We start from the raw sequence: 25,458 nt of genomic DNA, 5'->3' as shown, positions 1-25,458 counted from the left end.
TAAATCTCCTTGTGCCAATTTGCATTACTAATAGGCTTGCAAAGATAGAAACTGTAAAAAGAAAATGTGGCAATTAATAGTGAATGTTTGACATATTGTGACATTATCAATATCTTTAAGTTGATTTATAGTTTCTGTCAATATTCACAAATAAAATATCTTAGTTTCTTGGTTTTGCAAAATAAAAATGATGCCCATGACATTGTCATTGATGGCATTTTTTTTTTCCAGCAGCATTTTTAAAAATATCCATTATAATCAGTATACACGTATTTTAGCTTCTACCATTTTAACCTATTTATTTTATTTAGAATCGCCATGCATTTTCAAGAATAAAATTAGATGCTATTTTATTTGAGTGAAATGCATAAGTAACTGACTATATAAATATTCCCTGGATTTATATAGGAATGATGCATAACAGAGAGCACAACGAGGGTTTTCCTGCCCAAAGTACCTCCTCAGGGAAAAAAAAAAAAATGTGTTTTTTTTTAAAGCCTTTGTATTTTCAAAGCCACTCCACACAGACAATTAAAAGCAAATATGAAATGATAGATCACATGACGGGAGTTGAAATGTGAGGGTTTTTTCCTCGGTTAAACATCGCAGCAGGCTTTACAATACGAGAGGTAACGAATCAATTAAATCCATTTCCCCCTCCGCGCGCCCCCAGAGCTGCGTGTGCGGTGTTGCTGTGTAGTTTAGGGCTGAGCAGTAGGACCCAGGGGCCTCGGCAACTACCAATAGTAGCGCGCACTTGGACCTATTTGCATGCAATGCCGTCTGCTCTGCGCATTAATAGTAATACAGATAACGGGTTTCAAAGAAATCTCTACTGAAGAAGGTTTGGATTTTTCCAGGGTGCTGCTACTGAGAAGAAACACGACTGCACTCGCCCTCCGGGAGTTCCCCGATCTTATACTCGTTAAGTCTCAGACAGCTTTTGCTTGATTTAAACTCGGCAAGGTCTCCGTGCAGAGCAAAGTTGGAGGGCTGCTCCTGCACGACGGAGCCACCAGATTTCTGAACACAGTCTTATCGGAGGGTAAGTCTCTCAAATGATTGTAAAGGAAGTGAGAGGCAGCTTTAGAATTGTGGAAAGGGATGCGTTTGGTTTTATAACGGTGGCGGTGGGAGTGCAGAATGGGTGCGGAAAGGACTCTGCAGTTTGTCCAGAAATTGTGACTGGTGTACCCGAGTGTTTTGGGGTAGAATCAAAAACCTTCAGGCTAAATCGGAAATTGCAGCCCCTGTGCTCGGGCAGGATTCAACAAGTTTCCCTGCAGGGATGCGACATTTATTTCCTTGGAAGTTGTGCTGTGTCCGTTCTGGGTGAGCTGAGCCTGCTTTACAAAGAAGTTTCGGGATCTGCGTCTGTTGTGTATGGCTGGGCTAACCCTTTCCGAGGAGGTTATGTGGCACGTTTGGGCTTCCTGGGGAAAAACAGAACTGCATCTTCGGATGCTCTGAGCGTCGGCGGCGGCCTGCTAGGCTGGTGCTGGGCAACTTTGCGGTGTGATCTCAGGGTCTCTCACCGCGCCGTGGTTCACGATGTGGACTGAGGCTCAGAAACCTGCAGTTCCGAGGCCATTTGAGCTTCCAAACTTTGAAAGCATTCTCCCAGGAGGAGGATACGAATGGGCCTTTGAAAAGAAGCATTGCTAGATGAATTTTGGTAAACTCTTAGTGATGTGCAGGCAGTGAGGTTTTTCAAGACCTGCGTTCCAAGGTGAAGCTTTTTTGCTTGGAAATGTAGTGCTAATGGGGAGAAGGTGTACTGGTGATGTGGAGACAAGGGGGACTTTATATGAGGAAGAGATGGAGGGAGAGAGACGATAGATGAATGAACAAGGTGCGTCCCATCATTCACAAACAAAAAAACACGCGTGGGACGTGCCAGGAAGCGCTCCAGTTGGTGGCGTTCAGCTGGAAAAGGTAATGCAGGGAGGTCCAGGCGCCTCTGCGTTATTGATCCCCTTTTGAGGTCTCTTCTCCCTTTTTCTCCCTGCCCCCTCTTCTCTCCCCGCTCTTCCCTCCTGGAGCTACCGGGTTAGGGAGGGTGAGGCGGCGAGCGCGGCTCAGCTCCGCAGCGCTGCGGACACAATGGGGAGAGGTAGAGCAGTGCGGGCGGGCAGAGCCGGGAGCTTGGCATGGCAATCTCACTGTCTCATCCCGACTGCCGCTCGTCCCCGGGCTGCAGCGCTGCGGAGTCCGCTTGAGCTCCGCGTCCACGCGCCAGGATATGAGGGAGAGCTCGTGGAGGACCGGCACACCTGGCTACAGAGGTCCTGGGTTATCCTTCTAGGGAGACAGGTGAGCTAGGCAGGCAGGATACCGAGGCATCCCATTCCAGCTGCTACCGCTACCGGAAAATCCCTAGAGTGCACCCCAAGCGTCCTAGAGGACTTGCACCCCAGAGGGAAAAAGGGACGAAGAGGAAAGAAGGGAAATGCTGATACGACTGCAAGAGGAGAAAGGTAGCAAGTGATGTGGGCCAATTCCGGTCGTAGGCCAGGCTTTGCTGGGCTCTTTTAAGTAGGCTGCTTTAGATGCGGCTTTGAAATGCGCTTCCTGCCCTCTCTGCGGCACCACGGGGCAGGCTTCCAGACGCAGGCGCGCACTGGAGACGCCTTCTAGAGATGAAGGAAGGAGAAGGCAGGACAGGGGGCTTCATTTCACAGTGTCATTTAACCCTGACCTCAACACCTCCCACCCTTTCACGCTCTCACCGGGGAGTGCCCTGACCTTGCAAACTCCTCTGGGTCATCTGTCCTGTTTCTTTTAAGTGATTTTTATCAGCCTGTGTGTTTGTTACAAAGACGTGTTAAGAAATGGCTTATGTATTTCCAAGTATTGGTGGGAGATTGTTTAATCTGGAGGTGAATCATCACCCCTCGCTGAGGAAGGGGCGTCGGTGCAGGTCCACCTGGGGATGCTGGTTGCTTCAAGGAGACCTTTCAGAGGAAACGGTCTTCTGAGCACAGAGGGAAGACGGTATCATTGTGATCTTTTCCCACTTTCCATTGTGGTGGTTTGGGAACTAGGATGTAATACTAAACAAAATACTTTGATAATCCACTGATCTGTTAGGAGGCCAACTAGAAGCTAGGCTTTTAGGTCCAAACTTGGGTGCTCCTCAGACCTATTATTTAGAGAGATTCAGTTTGCCACCCTAAGACCTGCATCTTTTCTGTTTCTTGAGGAGGCACAGCTGTTTCGGAAGCATTCTGGAAGGTGTGCAGCATGTTGATTTTATTAAAGGGACGATTAAAGGGTGGGTGGGTGTTCATCAAACCCGTCCTTTTCCTCCTCCAAAGGGGAAAAATACACTAAAATATCAACAGCAGCAACCTAGAACAAATAAATATCCAATTGGTAAGAGGACTTCGTTTTCCAGGACTCTATCTTCCTCCCACAGGAGGGGAGGGCAAAGCTGAGGAGTATGTAAGGAGTTGAAGGCATTCACCTCATATCGTTGCCCAGGATTTTGGACTTCCTTTAACCTTTCTCTACTTATCTTCCTGCTCCGTGCGTCTTCCAGTTTAGCCCTGTGTGATCTACAGAACTGAAGCACAATGACACAGCTGCAGATCTCTGATGGAAGCTTGCTCTAGCAAACAGCTGTTAATCACATCTCTGCTATATTTTCCCACTTACTTCCTTTTACTTCTCTTCCCTTACCCTGTCCTTGAACCAGTGTTACATCTTCCAGGCTGTATCCTGTGAAAGGTTAGTGATTTCCAGTGACATAGCACCGTGCACAGTGTGGGAGGAGGGCAGAGACTCAACAACTGCCTAGGGAGCCCCACAACTTAAAGCTGGCTTTCTCTTACCCTATGCTGCACAAAATAAAGAAAAATATCCTAACATCTCTCCCACAGAGTTATAGTGGTCGGTATAATTGTCTTTTATTTTAATGATATAATAGAATCAATTTCAATATAAAATAACATTGGTCAGAGATGAAAGGGATGGTATGCACTTGCCTGCAAGCATTTGGAAACCAGTGTTGTACTCAGCTGTGAAGTCTCCCTTTTGACATCAATCTATACTTGATACATTAGGAGCTATTTTTATTTCAGCAAGATTTAATATGCTACTTTCATTAAAAACTGATCAACTCAAGACACTGCAGAGATGTGAATTTTAAAACAAAAAAAGCAAGGCAGCAAAGAAAGCCCTTGGCAGCTTGATGAATGAGCAGGTATAATGCGCCATTTGAAATGTAACTTAAGGTGAGTTTTCCTCCAGTCCACTAGAAAACGAGCACCTCCTTATCGCCCAGAAAACCCAACTGATTTCTCTCTCTCTCTGAGATCTGTGAGTTCAGAAACAAAAACATGGTAGCATACAGTAGGCTAGAACAATGACCTGGTCACATAATCATTTATCTCTCTACACTTGCTGTTGAAGTGAGTGAGCAATATTAGTGCTTATGCATTCAACGTTTATACCAAAAATATATTAGTAATATATGGGCCAGCCAATTCTTTTAATCCCATAGGAAATGGAGGTCCTAGAAGAGTAACACACTTATTCAAGGCTATCTAGGAGAAAGCTGTAGACACAGTGTTAGGCTCCCTACCTGCAATAGATATTTCACTCAATCCTCACATCACTCTTTTGAAGTAAGGCTTTATTAGATTTCTTTAACATATGAAGAGACTGAAGCAAAATATGCAAAGCTATTTACCAAATCAGGGGCAGATCCACGAGTGTAAACAAGTACTTGCTCACCATAGCATACCTGCTGTCCCAGGATGCCATGGACCTGTGTTTCCAAAAAAATAATAAACAGTTTTATTATTTTTTGGATTTAGTTTCAACATTCATAATATTCCAATCTATGTCCAATTAATATTCTTTTCACATCCAAACCATACTTTGTGTTTCCCCAGACCAATCTTCTATAACCAATGACTCTCCAAGGATATCAGACAATGAGTAAGTGTCTTAATAAGAATAGTCCCACCTCTAACCACCAACCCCAGGGAAATTTGCACAAATTTTGCCAAAGTGTTGGGGAAGAATCCATCATGTCATTCTCACACAGAAACTGTTTACCTTCACCTTCACATTTCTATGCATATGGCTTCTCTGATCTGAAAGTTTTCTCCTTTTTAATTAGCCAAACCCTACTCATTTTTCTATGGTGGTTCATCTACTTCCTCCACCAGGAATTTTCTCTGAGTATTCCAACCCTCATAGTTCTTATACATCTCTGAAATTTCCAATCAATTATAACTTCTGTCATTTAATTTGGTCTTTATTTGGAGGTTAAGAAGAGTAAGCTAACATTGCTTGAGGATTCACTCTATATTATATCATTTTACACAAATTATCTGTCAAATAAAATTTCCTACTTGTTCACTATATTTCTGTATTTAACCTTTACTGTCTTCTCACTCTCTTCAATCACCCCAGATGCTATGATGCATTTCTAGAATTTCAATAATGAAATACAAATTTTATGTCTCTAGTCCATGCATTGCCACATGTCTATTTCCAAAGGTCTATTGACATCTCCACCTAGAGATGTATTCCTTTAAATATTTTAAAGGAAAATATAGTAAAGGAAACTGTTCAAAGCCACATGCATCATTCTTCCTGCTCTTCTACTAGGATTTCCAAGGCATAATTAACCATCATGCATTCAGACAAATTCACCTTTGACATCTTCCTCTACCTCATCCACTATATTCAAGAAATAATAATAATAATAATAATAATAATAATAATAATAATAATAATAATAAAACATGCCCTGTGAATTTTGGTTTTCTTGAGCCTAGCTTCTTTTTCTCACAACAGACAGTCCTCCAATCCCTACTTTTACTTCTTGGGATCATCTTTTTAAGCTATTACCTACATTCTTGCCCCTTTGAATTCACATACATCATGTCTGCCAGAGTTTTCTTTCTGGAGCACAAATAATGAAGTCCAAATTCCTTACCACGGCATTCAAGGTGCTCTATCATTTGAACCCAGAGTTCCTCTCTTCATTCTTCAGCTTTATTAATTGCCATAAAAATCTACTTGCATTTTCTCAAATACTCAATACTTCATTTCTCTTTGCTTTGTTTATGTTAGAACTTCTATCCAGAATGTTTCTCACTTTTTTGATACTTGGTTGATTTTTTATTTTTAAGATTTTTATTAAAAATATACCTAACATACAATATTATATGAGTTTCAGGGGTACAACATAGTTATTCTGCGTTTATATACCTAAAGAGGTGATCACCATGATAACTCCAACAACCATCTGACATCATATTGATATCACAATATTATTGACTATATTCCCTATGCTGTACATTACATCCCCATGACTTATTTATTTTATACCTAGAAATTCACCTTTTCCCCTTTTTTATTTTTCAATTACAGTTGACAGTCAATATTATTTTATATTAATTTCAGGTGTACAGCCTAGTGGTTAGACATTTATATAATTTAAGAAATGATCACCTGACTAGTCTAGTACCCACCTGGCACTATACATAGTTATTAGCATATCATTGAGTATATTCCTACACATTACATCCTCATGACTATTTTATAACTACAAATTTGTACTTCTTAATCCTTCATCTTTTTCATCTTACCCCTCAACCCCTCCATTTATGACCTCAACAAATTTAGTACCCATCTGACACCATACATAGTTATTACAATATTATTGACTATAACCCTTATGCACACCCCCAACCCCCTTCCCATCTGGCAACCATCAAAATGTTCTCTGTATCTATGAGTTTGTTTCTGATTTGTTTGTTTGTTTATTTTGTTCTTTAGATTCCACATATAAGTGACATCACATTGTATCTGTCTTTCTCTGACATACTCCACTCAGTACAATACCCTTCAGGTCCATCCATGCCACCACAGGTAGCAAGAACTCGTTCTCTTCTATCGCTGAGTAATATTCGATTGTATATATGTACCACCTAGTCTTTATCCCTTCATCGATTGACAGGCACCCAGGCTGCCTCCACATCTTGGTTATTGTAAACATTTCTGCAATTAACATATGGATGCACATGTCCCCTCAAAGTTGCATTTTGGATTTCTTCGGATAAATGCCCAGTAGTGGGATTACTGGATCCTTCTTTGTCTCTTCTTATAGCCTTTGCTTTAAAGTCTATTTTGCCTGGTATAAGTATTGCTACCTCAGATTTTTATGTTTTGTTTTGTTTTTTCATTTCCATTTTCATGAAATAACTTTTTTCATTCCTTGACTTTCCAACTGTGTGTGTCTTTCAATCCAAAGTGAGTCTCTTGTAGGTAGCATATGCAAGGGTCTTGTTTTCTTACCCATTCACCCCTCCCATGTCTTTTGAGTGTTTAATCCATTTACAGTGAAAGTAATTGTTGATAGATATGTAGCTATTTCCATTTTATTATTCATAATTTTGAACTTTTTTTTTCCCGGTCTTAAAGAAGTTCCTCTTACCTCCATTTCATCTAGTTCTTTTTCTGGAGTTTTTCTCCTGTTCTTTTATTTGGGGCATATTTCTTTGTTTCCTCATTTTGGCTGCCTCCCTGTGTTTTTTCTTTTTTTCTTTTTTTCCCTATGTATTAGGGAGATCTGCTATGTCTCCCAGTTTTGCCGGGTGCCTTATATAGCAGGAGTCCAGTAGCACAGTCTTCCTGGTCACATGCGCCAGTAGCTGTTGGAGTGTCCCTTGTGTGGGTTTTGTGTGCCCTGCTGTTATAATTGTGCCTTAATTGCTATTGGCACATCAGTAGGTGGGATTGATCCCTCAGGCTGATTGGTGATCAAGTTCGGCTACATCCACAGATCACAGGCTGCTGTGTGGGGGTCTTACCCCACTAAGTAGGATTCAACCCAGGGAGCTCTGGTGCCTATAGAGACCACTGTTTGTGTATGCTGCTTGTGGGGCTAATTGGGTGGTGCTCTGCTGTGGTCTGAAGCCAACGTTCAGGTATATTGATTCTGGGGTCTCTTGGGAGGGGAACTGGTGCAGGTCCAGGGCACCCACTGCCTGTGACGAGCCAGAGATTACCTGGTAAGAGCTATAAAGTCGTCCATGGTTGGTCGCTGCTTGTGCTAAACCTGGAGGCTCATGGGAGAAGACACGCTGCAAACTGAAGACACCTGCCACCCAGTACTCAGCATGGAGTAACTCTGCAAAATGCCAGGACACCTCGAGGCCTGCTGCCACTTGCGGTTCCTTTAAGGTTCAGCCACTGACAGAGCTTTGTGTGGTACTCAAGTTGGGTGAGGCAGCATCTACAGTAGGAAGTGTTGTGGTCATTAGGTTAATGTAGACTCTGTTTTGGTGCCGGTACTGAGCCTGGAGCTACTCAGGGAAAGTCTCAAAGCACACCGAGGCCAGTTGCCACCCACCTGGCATCTGTCAGAATTCAATAGTTTTCAAAAGAAGAAAACAATGCACGTAGGGCTGGCTGTTCTCAGAAAAAGTACCTCTGACATTGGGAGCGTTGAGTGGGGTTGGGTCTTAGTGAGTCAACAGGGCAGAGTTGCAGGGCTCACCAGGCCAGTCAGATTAAGATTCGGCCATATGCATAGGGGGCGGACTCAACACAATAAAGATGGTAGCCCCCTGCCAGCTGCATGGGAGGACCTCCTCAAAGGGAAAATGGCAGCTGTTCTCCAGCCCTTGATTCAAAGCCACACACCACAGTCTGCCCCCATATGCCTCTGATGCCCCCCCCCCCACCACGAGTCACTATCCCTATACTGGAGCCCAAGGTGAGTAACTGTGAGTGAGCAAGTCTGTATGCAGGCCCTTTAAGAGGATGTATGGGTTTCTCACAGCCTCCTGGTCTCCCCAAAATGGTCAGAATCCCCACTGTTTTTCACAGCCAGATGTTGCAGGGTGCTCTTCTTCCCAGCACTCCAGGCCTGGAGTGGAGATGGGGTCCTTCACGCCTCTGAGAGTGGGGGGAAATCTCCGCAGCAGAGATATCCCAATTTTCAACTACCTCAAGGAGGAATGGGACCAGCCCCTTCCGCATCTCTGCCCCTCCTACCAGTCTTGACGTGGCTTCTTCTTTATATCCTTAGTTACAGAACTTCTGTTCAGTTAGACTTCAAATGGTTTTTTAGGTTGCTTGTTCTATAATTTAGTTGTAATTTTAATGTGTTCATGGAAGGGAGCATGCACAGCGTTTATCTCCTCTGCCACTTGTGTTTCCTGTGGATCTTTCACTGATCTTTGAAAGCACAAACAGGTGTTACCTCTTCTGCGAAGGCCTTTATGTTAAGCAAATATATTTAAATATGTCTCTTTCTTATCCTTTCTTAATGATATCTCTGAAATTCCATTGACTTTATTCATTTCTATTGTGATACTGTGAATTCCTTGAAGCAGTGTTTCTCAAACTTTGGCCATTGAACAGGGAAACTTCTGAATCCAAAAAAAATAACACTTAAAATTCCTCTCCCTGGACCCCACCTCCACCAGTTAAATACATTAGAATATGTGGAGGTGGGAATCTGGAATCCACATTTTACTAAGCATTCCCAGTGTAATCAAGATTTTGGAGTCTATGACAACAGTTTCTCCCAAACTGAGCCAGGCCAATATGAAGCTTAATTTGGCAGTTTAGGGGAGGAACAATTAATATAGCTTCTTCAATCTTACTTAAAACTATGAGCCTGTCTTCCTGGATTACTCTGCTTCAAAGAAAAATTTCATTTCAGAGTATAGTGAGTTAAATCACGATTCATTTCTACTGAGGCAAGAGAGATCCACATCAGAAAGCCACATTTGTCAAGAGTAGAATTTCAATTATCACATAGAAAATTGCTTTTAGAGTTGAGGTGCTGCTGTTCTTGAATCTTTTAATGATTCTGACTTTTTAATATTATGATGTTTTTTTGGCAGACAGAAAACATAGTGAAATAGATGTCTGTAAATTACCACCCCGATTAAGTAAGAACATATGCCTATGAAACAAAATTGAAGCCCTTATTATACTCTTCCAGATTGCATCTACCTCCAAGAGGTAACCAGTATTATAAATTTGCAGTTATTTTTCCTGTGAATTTCCTCTTGATTTTACTATGTACACATACACCCCTCAATCATATGTAGTACTGTATTAAATGACTATACTATTTTTATCAATTGTAAAAAATTGATGTGCATCTTTGGGAATATTGTTTTTTGTGATTTATTCAAGTTGATGCAGAAAGATCTACTTCATTCCTTTTCATTTCTTTATAATATTCGATTATATAAATCTACTACAATTTATTTTTTCCTTTCTCATAGTCATTTCCAATTTCTCCTTATATTAAACATGTAGCAATCATCTTTTTTTTAAATATATATCACTGTGTACATATTCAATCCTGTTTTAGATATATGTCTAGGAGTGAAATTGATTGATTATGTAGAATTTACTTTTTTCCGTTTTTTTCAGATATTGCCCAAATCCCACACTGTGCTTATAGCATTTATAGTTTCCAAGCACCATTCTATCCAACCGTATCAACATTTAATATTGTCAAGTTATTTTACCATTTGAATGGTTTTAGGTCCTCTTTTCTGATTATATATGTGCAGTGAACATCTGTTCATTGAGAATTCAGGTTTCCTCTACTGTGATTTGCTTAGACATATATTTTACTTACTTTTCTACTAAGATGTTTATATTTTTGTTATAGATTTATAGAAGTCCTTTATATATTCTATATTCTAATTCATTCTTAGTATATATATTGTCAATATTTTTCCACAAGTTGTATCTTTTCTTTTCCCTTTTCTGTTATCAGTGTCTTTTACTGTAATAAAATTTATATTGTGTTTCATTAAAAGTAATATAACTGTTTCATTATGGCTTGTCTTTTTTTTTTTTTTATCTTGTTTTAAAAACCATTCCCTATGGTGAAGTCATAAAATATTCTTATATATTTGATCTGTCTGGGATTGATTTTAGTTTTCATGTGCTCAGAATTGTGACTGTCCAATGTCACATAAATGTTCCATATGTGGGTGGATTTTTTTTTTTTTTTTGGTTTCTTTTTGTTTGTTTGTTTTTCTGCTTATGATATTTCTTGGCATCTCTCCTCATTTGAGGCATGCTTTTCTGGTTATTGTGTGCCAGGTTGGTATGTGGACCATCATTTCATCAAACCATCACAATGTTAATGAACCAGAGTGAAAAGCCTCAATTAAGATTGCAACCAATAGAGCTTCTATTCAACTGAATTAAAGACCAGTGCTTTTTATGACAAACTGTAAAATCTTGTTAAATGGTATGTGAATTGTTCAAATGTAGTGAGTCCTTAGCAATGCCTAGCATCATTTATTTTAGTTTTAGTTCTTCATAGAGAATATTAGTGAATGTCCCAAAAATACAATTTCTTTTATTATAGGATTTTAGCAATGGTAAACCTTAGAAATGAACTTTAATAGATCAAAAGAAGAATCATGACTCACTCTAGGAGTGAAGCATGACTGACCATTTCCCAGGTGAATTATCACCCTCAGGCAGAACAACATTTTAGCATAACCGCCCATTACTTCTGATAAGAGTATAACTCTTAAATAAGCACTTTAAGATATTAATCCAATCACAAAGAGAAGTTTAGTAAGGAAATTATGCAGAATCCTGTAAATATTATATTAAACTTACCTTGGGATGAGGAACTAGGAGGATTGTAACCTCATCCACTCATGTACAGTCATAGAGAGTTTCTCTAAAACTTTGCTTTTTATTCTATAATGAACAATGAAATACTAAACAACCATGATTTGTGCTAAAGCAAGTGTTGGGTTTTATAAATATTAGGTATTAATTTAAAGGGGTTTACGAATGCCCTGGTTTAGCTAATGAGAGAATCTTATATTTATAAGCTTCCTTGATAAAAGGTAAATTTAAAAAAAAAGCCTCTACACCAAATACAAATTATACCCAGTCCGTTAATTTCTATTCCTGACAATTAACTCTAGTCATAACTCTAGTCAAGAAAATGAACTATTTTAGGAAATGGACAAACTCATATAAGTAGAATCATACAGAATTTATCTGTCTTTTTGTTTGACTGATGTCACTTAAAATAATGTTTTCAAGGTTTATCCATGTTGTAGCATGTATCAGAATTTCATTCCTTTTTAGGGCTGAATAATATTCAATTGTAGATATATAACATATTTTTTTATCCATTTATTTGTCAGTGGAAATTTGCATTGTTTCTACCTTTTGGCAATTCTAAAAATTGCTGCTTTGAACGTAGAGTAAAAATATCTATTCTAATCTCTGCTTTCAATTATTTTGGGTATAAACCTAGAAGTACAATTGCTGAATCATGTGGAATTCTGTTTAGTTTTTTGAGGAACCACATATTGTTTTCCATAGTGACTGTACCAGTTTACATTCCCACCATCAAAAACAGTTCCAACTTGTTCACATCCTTGCTGACACACTTTCTTTTTTTTTCTTTTTTCTTTTTTGTAATAGCCATCGTTAATGGGTATTAATATTGATATAAAATTAAATTTGAACAAGAGTGAATTTACCTCCTCGTGTGAAGGAATCCAAATCTTAAGGGATGGAATTGTTACTGCTGGCTCAATCTTATTTCTTATATGCCTATGTCTTAAAAGATGATATTTGCTTTGTTGCCAGCTCAGGCAAACTAGTTTTATATATATATATATATATATATATTTATATATAGATAGATAGATAGATAGATAGATAGATAGATATAGATATATAGATATATAGAATTTACCAAAAATAAAATTTAACCCTCCTTTTGTCTTCTTTGCTGCTTCATATTGTCATTATCTCCTGGGTCAGACTGAGATTGCTTCTTTCTAGGGAAAGCTAAAATTTGTAAAATTGTAAAATTACCCTTACCAATATAATCCAACTCAGTAGCAGCTTTTTTTTGAAAATCAGATGTTATTAGCATCTCCTGTAGAATTCATTCCTTCCTTCCTTCATTCATTCATTCACTCATTCATTCCAAATTTTACAGTGAGTTTATTCTTCCCCAAACTGTCCAACAGAAGTTTCAGTGAGATGGATGTATTCAATATCTACAATATTCAATATGTTAGCTACTAGCCTCAAGTGGCTATTGACTATGTAAAATGTGACTATTTAAATTGAAAATTAAAATAGTTAAACATAAATGTAATTAACCATTCCATGCCTCTGTCACACTAGCTACATTGTAAGTGTTCAATAGACACATGCAGCTAATGGTTAGAGTATTAGACAGTACAGATTAGACAGTACAGATTTATTAGACAGTTCATCATCTTTGTCCTAGTTAGTGCATGTATGGTCAAAAAAAGCGACACATAAATGTTGCTTATACTAAAGTGTAGTACAGTCACCTGAAATACAAATGAAAGAGAGATGCGCTTTTTAGGGAAACATTAGAAAATGCTTCAAAAAGGAGGTAACAATTAAGTTATATCTTGAAGGATGATTATGACCTCATTAGATAGAGAAGGCCATTTTAAGGAGATAAAAAGACAAAGTGGTCTATTGAGAGACAGTAAGGTGTGTGGTGTATTTAAAGAGACACTGTGCCTAGGGGAGAAGTGAGAGAAATGGAAAGAAGTTAGAAGAGTAGTCCAGAATCTGAGTATGAAAGAAAGTGTGCCGAATAATTCAGACTTGAAGTCATATAAAGAGGCGACAACAACATGAATAGGTAAGTGTAGGTATGAGTTTGTTCAAAACCATGAGTTTGTTCTTTCCTAAAATAGTTCCTTTCCTTGACTAGAGTTATGACAAAAAAGCATTAATTGTAAGGAATAGAAATTAACGGACTGAGTGTTGGGGCTGATGCAAAGTGGCCAATGACGTAATCCTTAGCCACCTGCACATGCAAACTGCCAGATCAAAGACTAATATGATCAAATGGGATTACTCCAGTGACACAAATGTATGCAGATACGGTGGATTGCACCTGCTCCTTTGCTGACTCCTTGGGAGACAGGACGTGTACAGGAAGCATCTTGTGGTGATGGTTAGAACACTGATTGCTCTCGGTGCTGGAAATAAAAAAGCAATAGTTCCATCCTGTCCTTTCATGTTTTCTTTTCTTAGTATAATGATTCACCATCTGATAATATCGCTTTAATCAATCCTCTTATACTAATGCCATTAAATTTTTTCGATAGGTAGAACTTGGCATCTTATGGATAATTAATTCTTCATGGATGGTGAGCTATCATACTTAAAAAGTGCCTTGAAACGTACTGACCCTTTGTACATTACACAAATATAAGGCTATTCATGTGTCATGCAAAGGGCACGAGCTGTGAATTGTTTCGTCCAGGAGGGTAATACATTGGGGTTTCTTGGTCATGCTCTTTTGCCTGATGATGTTGGTTGCAGGTGTTTTTCCACTGAATTAAACTCAGCTTCATAAGCTCAGAGCGTGGAAAGGATATACTAACTTTATTAGTTTATTAGAATAATATTCCAAATAGACAAGTTAATTAATCACTTTCATTCTGAGTATTTTGAGATAATTTTGGGGTATTATAAAAAAACTTATTACAATGGTATGGTATGAGGGAATGAGAACTTGGGCAGGTAAAATATTAAGAAAGAATTTGCTTGTTTGTACTTTTCTCTAGAACTATGGCTATAGCTTATATGCTAGTGAATATATGCTTTATTTTGCTTTAGTTGCAACTGCTAGAGTAGCAAACAAATGTTTTCGTCAGAAAGCTGTAAAGGTTTGCCTATCCTCTGCAGTCCAGGCACTTTATTTATTTATTGAGTTATTAATTTTTTTGAGATATAATTGACGTATAACATTATGTAAGTTTAAGGTGCACAGAATGTTGATGTAAAACATTTATATACTACAGAACAATTACCCCCATATCATTAGTTGACACTTTCATCATGTCACATAATAACCATTTCTTTTTTGTGGTGAGAACAGCTAAGGTTTACTCTCTTAGCAAGTCTCACGCGTATCATACCATATTATTAACTATAAGCACCATGCTGTACGTGAGATCCCCATCAGGCACTTTATTTCATCTTTTCTTCTTTCAGTTTCATCCTTTCTCTATTAAGTTCCTTCACTGTTGCCGGGAGGTGGGAAAATGTAAAAGAGAGAACATAAAGACATGAGGCTACGTGCAACTGAGATGCTCTTGAGTTCACAGCGTCTTCCCATTGGTGCCTATAACTGTTCCTTGACTTACTTTGACATTCTTGTCTTCCACTACTTACTCTCCCAGAATGAGCAGGGTCTCTGACTCAAACAAGTCACAGTTCACTTCAGTCATGGGTTACATACCAATGTGTAAGGCAGAAAGCTATACAGTGCACGCATCAAAGTGACTGTAAGTGATTTCCACCTCAGTCAGTTCAGGTTATAACATGGAATGGCTCCATCTCACAGCATCCGTGGGGCTCCCTCTCCCTCCACTTGTACAATTATATGTAACACTTGTTCACACACTCCCATCTCAGAAAAGTCACTCTTTCTTCTCTTCTGAGACAACCCTTCCATTGGGGCCATACCTCCTCAATGTTCCTCTGCATATCTTCTAGCTTTTCATGAATTGGCTCCTTTATTTATTTTTTCAATTATTATCCCTCTAGAAAAAAATGTCCTTCAAAGTTTCCATAATTTTTCTTTCCCCTGAAGTTACCCTCTTGAATCCTCTGCCCCCCTTATTATTTGTAAACATTAAACTTCTTGAAATAGCATCCTTCACGTGCCTTCCCTTGGCTGTCTAATTCTTTACCCTTCAACCAGTGATAGATTGGTACAGATCCAATCTGATCAAATTTAGATCCCACAGAATCAAAATTTGCCAAATCAATGGCCAAGATTCAGACTTCATCCTACTTCAAATTTTTGTGACATTTGAAATTTATCTAATAAATTCCAAGACACCCTTCTCCACACTCTCCTTTCTCCTTTGCTTCCTCTTCCTCCTCTACCAGTCTCTTACATGTTGCATATTTCCAAGATTCTGCTCTTAGATCTTCTCTCTTTCTCTCTCTTTATCTCTCTCTCTCTCTCTCTCTAGCTCTCTTTTTTTTTTGTATTTTTCCTCTGCGATCTTGTCTTCTATGACTTCAACCTTTATCTAATGAAGAATAAAATGATGTGTCAATAATAATAGTTGATAATGATATTTATAGATAATATTTATGGATGCTTGCTCAGCGTTGTGAGAAGCACCTTGATACTTTTTTGTTGCTATTGCACATAATCCTTCAAATCAGTGAGTAGACAATATCACCACTGTCTTGCCGATAAGGAATCTGTGGCTTTCATGTGCAAGGTTTCATGGCTAACGGGCAGAGCTTCAATTTAAATACTGTTCAGTTTGACTTCAGAGTCCAGGCACTTAACATTAAAAGACCTCATGCAAATATTTTCCTTGTGGGCAGAAGTTCGTAATTTGGCTGCATATTGGAATCACATGGAGAGGTGTTGTGTGTTTTTTTATTGTTGTTGTTTTTTTTTTTTAATCCCTGTGTCCAACCTGTACCCCAAATCACTTAAGTCAGAATCACGGGGATGTGAAACGGGACTTGATTGTTTTTTAAAATGTAGTTTAAGTGATTCTAATGGGCAGCAAAGATGAAAACCACTGCTCTATAGAAAATATTTTCATAATAATAAAGTATATGTGTATTTCTCCAGCACAGATCTCCCTCCTCAGCTTTAAACTTTCATTGTCCAGGGTTTATCTCTTCATTTATCTGTCCTCCCTCCCACTCACCGTGGGATTGCTCATATTCCAAAATGAACTCTTCATCGTTTGATCATGACCTGAACAGCTGTCTTCTAGATCCTCAATATTATTCAGTTCTTCCCACCTCCCACTGCCCCAGGTCTTCAAAGTGAAGCCTATGGAACAGCCTCTCAATTTGAGACTTCCCTCACTCCTTGCATTTGGAAATTTCTCTCTCTCTCTCTCTTTGTAATTGCATCTCAGAAATGTCTTTCCAATTTTCCCTCTCTGGTGAGCACTAACACAATCACCTATATTGCAAAACGAGTTATTGTAGTCACATAATTTTTGATATGGTGCAGTTTCCTAATACTGCAATGTTACAGTAGCCCCACCACCAAAATGCAGATAATTTAAGAAAAGAGAAAAGACCTGAAAAGAAATGAAGGGCTTTGCCATTTGGTAACACATCTATTATTTAAAACGAAAACTTTGAAGTAAAACCAATTATATTTAAACAAGATAATTTAAACATACATGCAGATCCATACTAATAATTCCATAATCGATCTCTTTCGTCTGCTATAAGGGTAATAAAATTGTGGTTTTAAGGATATAATTGAGAGGTTTTTAAAAAATATTTGTAACAATATATCACAAGTTTCCCTTTTGTTCACTACTGCGTCAGAAGCTCTGAATCTGATTACTCAAAATAGAATTTCGCTAAGGGCATGACTCACTATCAGACAACTAATTGATACTTGAATTCCTTTTAACATAATCTGAAGATTATTTAAAATTTTACCACCTTTTGTTTATTTGAAATAATTTATGTATGTATTTTCTTTTCAAAATTGAAAGTACTAATATACTCAAAATGGTGTATAGCTGGTCCCCAAATAACATCATTTCATTCGAAGTTGGTTTGTCATAATGTTGATAAAATTCTGTGGGAACTTGGGTCTTGTTTATATCAAATAGCCTATTGTAAAATTAGCTTTGTAATACATCCTTTTATTTAATATTGTAGAACCTATCAACGACATTAATTGAGGACTTACTGTAGTTTTCATGGTTATTGAACAATATATATTTTATGAGCATTCACAAACCCAAGTAATAAAGTAAAAGAAAATATGAGGACAGTTTTTCCAAACACGTTACCAATAATTTCACTTATTCATATGTTACCTTACACTGGAATTTTCATATTATTTCCTCTTTATTCTTATTATTTATCTTTACAATGATGTTACCTGATCATTTATCATTTATCCTGTCTTCAGTTTTTGTTCCATCATTTGCCATGTATTTCCTCTAAATGGTAGATCTTTTTGTTCTGTTTTCCTGAAGCATATTTCATATTGGTCTTGCGCATTTCTCAAATATTAGTCCTACCTGACATTCAGTTTCGTTTTATCACTCTCAGTTTTTCTTGGATGCCTTTTTGATGGTACAACGATGATAGATGATAAATACATAGACTGTCCCATCTGTAATTATGAAAAACGTCACACTTAGAGGAACTTTGATTTCTGACTCTAACTTGGTCCTGTCTTTCTGTCATAATAGATGTGCCATCAATTTTTACTTTCTTTTCCCTGATATTTGTTTCCCCAGTTTCTTCCTTCGGTTACATGTTTTTACTTTTGAGTAGAAGTGTAATTTGTTTACATGTAGGCAAATCATATAGTTCTCTCTATAAAGATATGTTTTAATTTCTTTAGGCTCATGAATGTAATGTTTTTAAATCTGTATGTGTATATTTGCACATATACATACACACATACAGAATCCCTTTATTTCAATTTCCATACCATCCTAGGAGTCCCAATATCCTATATAAACCCAGATGAACATATTTTCCAAGTAAATGAAAATAAAGGACTGAATGCTCTAAAATTCCTTGAGGACATTGTGTTTCTAGCTCACATCCTCCCTAATAAAACACTGATATTTAGAAATACATATGCAAGAGAAAAGTACTGTGTTTTTAAAAAAGAAAACCCAATTTGTAGAATGAAAGTGAGTTTATATTTCTTACTTGTATCTGTGTGATTTATGGGCTGACATAACCTCTTTGTATAAAGAAAATTATATAGCATATGTAATTTAGAAATTAAATGACAATTTAAGCCCAACCTTCTTATTTAGAAGAGTATAACTGTGGACTGAAATACTGCTTTGCATAAAGAAAATAATATTGAAGTAATACATGAATTAGAAATTACCTAATTTATGCTAAAATTCTGTATAACCTTCAACCAGGTGTTTTGCAAATATAAACTATCACTGCAACAAATGTGTATTTATTGAAATTAATACTTTATGCTATCTTTGCTTTTAAAAGCTGGGCTCTACTGTAGGTTCAATCATGTTTTTGAGATTTTTTGTGTGTGGTTATAAAACATGAAAATAAAGCAAAAAATTAGGTTTAAAATCCCAAAACATTAAAGGTGGAAGAGAATCTGGATGTGTTCCTAATACTAATACTTTACATATGAGGAACTAGAGGCACAGAAATGAAAAGTGACATTAAAAGAGGAAAATTGATGTAGAAATTGAGCTAATATAAGCATAAATGCATATTATAAATTGATGATTGAAATGATGTTTGTTTTGAAAATGCCTTCTATAAACATGTATTAGAAGTAGATGTTGGAAGAATTCCAAATTAGAACATGGATTATAAAAATTTATGTTTGAAGTACTAAAGCTGTAAAGTGGCCAGAAATTGATGAATAGAACGCTTTTATCACGACTTAGTTATTCGTATCTTTGTATCTCAGTAAGCCATCTTAAATAACAGTCTATTTCTTTCTTTCCAAAAATTAATGTAGATTTGTATAATCTTTTATCTCCAAAATGTCAGTAATTTTAAGGATTAAAGAGAATATGTTAATCACATTTACATTATGTACCATTTCATTTCTGGATGAATGGATGGATGGCTGGCTGGATGGAAAGAATAGATCTGAAAAATTTTCTGTAAAGTTAGTTTATGATCAACCCTAACAAGGATGAATGCAACCAAATGTTCCACTTTCTTTAGAAACAGTGGAAAATTATATGGATTGACTTGATTATTTACTTCCCATTTTATACTTCATTATAAAGTTCCAAAGCGTAGTTTACTTTTGTATTCTGTTGCGAGTGCATCCATAAAATACCAAAAAAGCAAACCTGAAGCACTTTAGAGTATTGCACCTTTATGTGAATTATAGCTATATGAAGAACATCTAATCAATATGTGAAGAAAACATGGATTCACAATCAGAAGCATTTTTAAGAGGAAAAATATAAATTAAAAAAAGGTAATACACTGGCTTGGCTTAACTTTAAGCCAATTATATATACGCATACCTGGGAGATACTGAGGGTTAAGTTCCAGACCACCACAAATATCAAAATAAAGAAAGTCAAACAAGTGTTTTGGTTTCTAGTGCATATAAAATGCTTATGTTTACACTGACTGTAGTTTATTAAGTGTGCAATGGTGTTATGTCTAAAGAATATTGTACATAATTTAATTAAAAATAGTTAATTGTTAAAAAATGCTCACCATCATCCGAACCTTCAGCAAGTTGTAAAGTTTGTGCTGGTTAGGGTTTTGCCTGGATGTTGATGGCTGCTGTCTGATCAGGGTGGTGGTTGCTGAAGGCTCTGGTGGTTGTGGCAATTTCTTAAAATAAGACAACAATGAAATTTGCCACATTAATTGAATCTCTATAGCATTTGATGCTGTTTGATAGCATTTTATCCACAGTAGAACTTCTTTCAAAATTGGAGTCAATCCTTTAAAACTCTGCTGCGGCTTTATCACCTAAGTTTATGTAATATTCTGGGGTGTTTTTTGTTGTTGTTGTGTGTGTGTGTGTGTGTGTGTGGTCATTTCAGCAATCTTCACAGCATCTTCACCAGAAGTAGATTCCATCTCAAGAAACAACTTTCTTTGCTCATCCATAAAGAGCAACTCCTCACCCATTAAAATTTTATTGTACGATTTGTAGCAATTTAGTCACCTGTTCAGGCTCTACTTCTAATTCTAGTTCTCTGGCTATTTCCATCATATCTGCAGTTACTTCCTCCACTGAAATCTTGATCTCCTCAAAGTCATCTGTGAGAGTTGGAATCAAACTCCTGCAAACCTCTTTTAATGTTAATATTTTGACCTCTTTCTGTATATCACAAATGTTTTTAAAGGCATCTAGAGTGGTGAATTCTTTCCAGAAGGTTTTCAACTTACTATGCCCAGATCCATCAAAGGAATCACTATGTATGGCAGCTACAGACTTATGAAATATATTTCTTAAATAAGATTTAAAAGTTGAAATTACTCTTTGATCCATGGGCTGAAGAATGGATGTTGTGTAACAGGCAAGAAAACAACATGAATATCATGCATCTCCATCAGAGCTCTTGGATGATCAGGTGCATTGTCAATGAGCAGTACTATTTTGAAAGAAATTTGTTTTTTCTGAGTAGTAGGTCTCAACATGGGTTTAAAATATTCAGCAAAACTTTGTTGTATACAGATGTGGTGTCATCCAGGCTTTGTTGTTCCGTTTATAGAGCACAGGCAGAGTATATTTAGCATAATTCTTAAGAGCCCTAGGAATTTCAGAACAGTAAATGAGCACTGGCTTCAACTTGAAGAAACTAGCTGCATTAGCCCCTAATTAGAGAATCAGACTGTCCTTAGAAGTTTTGAAGTCACGTACTGCCTTCTCCTCTCTAGCTATGAAAGTCCTAGATGGCATCTTCTGCCAGTATAAGGTTGTTTTGTCTACAGTGAAAGTCTGTTTAGTGTAGCCACCTTCATTAATTCTCTTAGCTAGGTCTTCTGGATAACTCGTTGCAGTTTCTACATTAGCACTTTCTGCATCATTGCACTCTTATGTTATGGAGATGGCTTCTTTCTTTAAACCCCATGAACCAAACTCTGCTAGCTTCAAACATGTATTCCGCGCTTTTCTCACCTCTCCTTCCTCCATTCACCCTTCATAGAATTGAAGAGAGCTGGGGCCTTGCTCTGGATTAGGCTTTGGTATAAGAAAATGTTGGTGGCTGGTTTGATTTTTTCTATCCAGACCACTAAAACTTTAAATCGGCAATACGGCTGTTTCACTTTCTTATCATGCACATGTTCACTGGAGTAGCACTTTCAATTTCTTTCAAGATTTTTTTTCTCCTTGCATTCACAACTTTGCTGACTATTTGGCTCAAGAGGCTTAGCTTTTGGCGTGTCTCGGCTTTCCACATGCCTTCCTCTCTAAGCACAATCATTTCTAGTTTTTGATCGAAAGTGAGAGGCTCTTCCTTTCACTTGAACACTTAGAGTCCATGGTAGTGTTCTTAATTGGCCTAATTTTAATATTGTGTCTCAGGGAATAAGGAGGCCTGAGGAAAGGGAGAGAGATGGGGGATTGGCCAGTCAGTAGAGTAGTCAGAACAACACAATTATCCATTAGTTTTGCTGTCTTATACGGTCTTGGTTTGTGTCGCCTCAAAACAATTATAATAGTAAAATCATAGATCACTGACTGCAGATCACCATAACAAATATAATAATAACGAAAAAGTTTGAAATATTGTGAGAATTACCAAAATGTGATACTGAGATAGAAAATGATCAAATGCTGTTGGAAAAAAATAACACCAACAGACTCGCTTAATGCAAAGTTGCCACAAACCTTCAATTTGTAAAAATAAAACAAAACAAAACAAAACAAAAAACCACAATATCTGCCAAGTGCAATAAAGTGAAGCACAATAAAAAGAAGTATGCCTGTACATATGTAGTTGTATTTGTCTTTAATGGACTAATTTATTTCCTTACAATTGTAATGATACTCTAATTAACTATACTTAAGTATTACGTTCATAAAGAAGAAAGCACTTGGAATTTGTCAAATCTTTGCTGTTTTGTGGAAGGGTTTTTATGTGGTTTCCTTATTTAGTCTTTCCCCAAGCTTGTAGAATTGACGTAATTACACTCAATTTGAAATATCAAGAAACAAAGGCTTAAAAATACAATGTGTAAGAAACATAGGTAGGCTTTGCTACTACCTCAGTCTGGCTCCCAATTCTCTATGACAGATTGCCTTTATATTACATCCATTGCCTGTGAACGAGTCTCCTTATAGACTGCTGTCAGTCAGTGACAATTGCTATAAAAACTGAAGAATTGCATTAACATATTTAGCCTGTTTTAAAAAATGCTAGAACCAGATATTTTTCTGTTCCAGAGTTGCTGAGAATAATGTACATTAACAAATTTTAAGACTTTTTTCTTAAAAAAAAAAAAAAGAACACCTTATAAGCAGTATTCTATTTAGGAGTTAATATCTCATAGAAACCAATACTGTGATTGAAGAATTCAGTCTCAGTTAGAATATTCTAGGAGAGAGCGGTGAAAAATCAATGACTGTGTGGCTATAAATTCCTTCTCTGTGACTGACTGGTTAGGGCAATGGAAATAAACTATATTTAAAGAAAAAAAAAAAAAACACACACACAAAAAAAGCTCTGAATGCTTGCAGGGCCACCTTTTATCCTTCCAAAGCATAGGACACTTAATTAGCATCTCTCTGGATGAAATAGAAGGCTTGAATAGGAACAATCATTGGATACAATTTATATCCTGGATTATAGAAATATGGGCATTTATGGCATTCATGCTGGAGGAGGGGAAATATATATATATATATGTATATATACACACATATATATACATATATATGTATGTATATATATATATATACACACACAATATATGTGTGTGTGTGTGTGTATTCAAGAATGATATATCTTTCTTGTTCATCTTTTTAAAAGCTAGTAGGAATTTTAAAATGGAGTAATTATGTAAATTTTAAAATAGCATGCTCCTTGCTAATATTTATTTTTGTTCATATGTAACTTATTTTGTTGTGGAAATGGAAAGTGTAAGGTTTCCTTGAGGACAGGATTTATTTCTTATCAGCCTTCGATTATACAGCATTGTACACAGGTATCTGCTCCTAGCAAATAAGTACTTTCTATATTATTTTGTTAAACAGATAAGTGGGTGGATGGATGATAGCAGTGAAAAAAAGTCTAGCTCAGGAAAAGAAAGTTACCATTTTAAAAGATGTTTGTTGAAAACATGAAACAATAGTGGACACAAGAGATTTTTAGTACTGGGGTTAGTCTTCTTGACTCTTCTTTACCCTAAAAATATCATTGCCTGATTGAAGTAACTTGGTCTCCTTTAGCACTTACCCACAAATCCAGCAATGTGTAAATGTGTTTTCTATCATCAGTGCTTAAGGCAGAAAGCATTTCATCAAGCATCTCCCTTTGAAGGAAACCCCTGTAAGTACAACTGCTAATGTTGCAGTAATAATTAGAGAAGCAAACAACAAGGGGATGAAAGGAATAGCTGCTGAATTTTTCAGCAAGCATAGAGATTCTTGTTTACAGACTAATTTACCATTATTATTATTATTATTATTATTATTATTATTATTATTATTATGTAGGGAACAAAATCTGAGCTCTGATAACAGGAAGCAACCAGTCTGGTTTGGGACAAAAGATAAAAAAAGTAAATAAATTCTGATCAGAGACGCAGAATTAAATAGACTTAAGTAGAATTAAATAGAAAAAGATCTGGATAGAGATGTACCCAGAGAAACACATCTCCATAAAAATACCCTACTAAGTGTTTTACCAGTACCATAATGAAGTGGGTCTGTTAGTACCAGATCTACTAAATGGCTAATGGGTAGTTGGGGGACCCAGCTAAACTGAGATGAGTTGTATTTGTGCCAGAGGATCTTTCATCCTCTGGCAGGTAGGTGGAGCTCCTCAAGGTGAGCTCAGAGTCCAAAGTACTGCAACTGTCCAAGGTTTGTTTGCTGGTACCAAGCTTGCTGTTTCCTTGCCCAAACCAAGTCACATGGCAACCAAGATTCAAAATTTGGGGAAAGAGACTTCAATTCTTGACTGGAGACTCTGCACTATCTCATTGGAAGAATGTGGATTTGAGGGGAGTAATTTGCAACCGTTTTTATAATCTACCACATAGTTAATGATTTTTACAATTTTTATAGATATTAATATAGTCAATCCTGTGATGTACAAAATATCGATTGGTAGAGTACATAGAATTTTAATTTTTGTGCATAAAAAATAATTGTTCTCCATACAAAATATTCAACACTAGGTTTTCCAGTAAAAATGAAAAACAAAAATTAAAAGATGAAATGCATTAACATTTATTTAATGGATTCCTGTATGCAATATCACTTACTTATAGGTATATTTATATACATTATGTAACTTTTGAAAATACTCCAGAAGATGCAGTTCAATATACACACTTCTTGTAAAACAGAGGATGCAATAAAGAGGGGAGATTGCCAGGTCTGACGGAGTGCCTTAAATGGATAGGATCTCCTGAGGTTCATTCAGTTTTAGAATTGGTACAATTTACTTTTTTCATATCAAAGTTAGTGATTAAGACTTTTAAATATTTTGTCATAAAATAGAGAAATGATTTAAATTACATGAGATTGTCAGCATGAAGTAGGTCTCAGAGTTGTTGATGCTATTATTCTGAACTGGGTGATTCCCCCCCGCCCCCAAATACATAAAGATACCTTAGACCTCAAGCAGTAATCTGGAAATTGGAAAGCATTAAAATTGAGTGGCTAAGTATAACATTCCTGATTTGATTATTGGTGAATTGCTTTACCAGTGTATCCTAGGATATTTATTCATGTACACCAAGCTATAA

General features: G+C 36.9%; 1 protein-coding gene across 1 annotated transcript in view; it reads left to right on the top strand.

Moving 5' to 3' along the window:
- Nucleotides 1-887: 887 nt before the first annotated feature.
- ROBO1 (roundabout guidance receptor 1) overlaps nt 888-25,458 on the top strand; it is a 1,107,232-nt gene continuing 1,082,661 nt past the window's right edge. The window contains exon 1 of the mRNA XM_033132830.1: nt 888-1,045. The gene's annotated coding sequence lies outside the window, so the exon portion shown is untranslated. The remainder of the gene's footprint in view (nt 1,046-25,458) is intronic.

The sequence above is a fragment of the Rhinolophus ferrumequinum genome, chromosome 2, assembly GCF_004115265.2.
Source record: "Rhinolophus ferrumequinum isolate MPI-CBG mRhiFer1 chromosome 2, mRhiFer1_v1.p, whole genome shotgun sequence".
Taxonomy (NCBI): Eukaryota; Metazoa; Chordata; class Mammalia; order Chiroptera; family Rhinolophidae; genus Rhinolophus; species Rhinolophus ferrumequinum.
The sequence above is the reverse complement of the archived record's forward strand: the minus strand, read 5'-3'. Positions and strand labels throughout refer to the sequence as shown.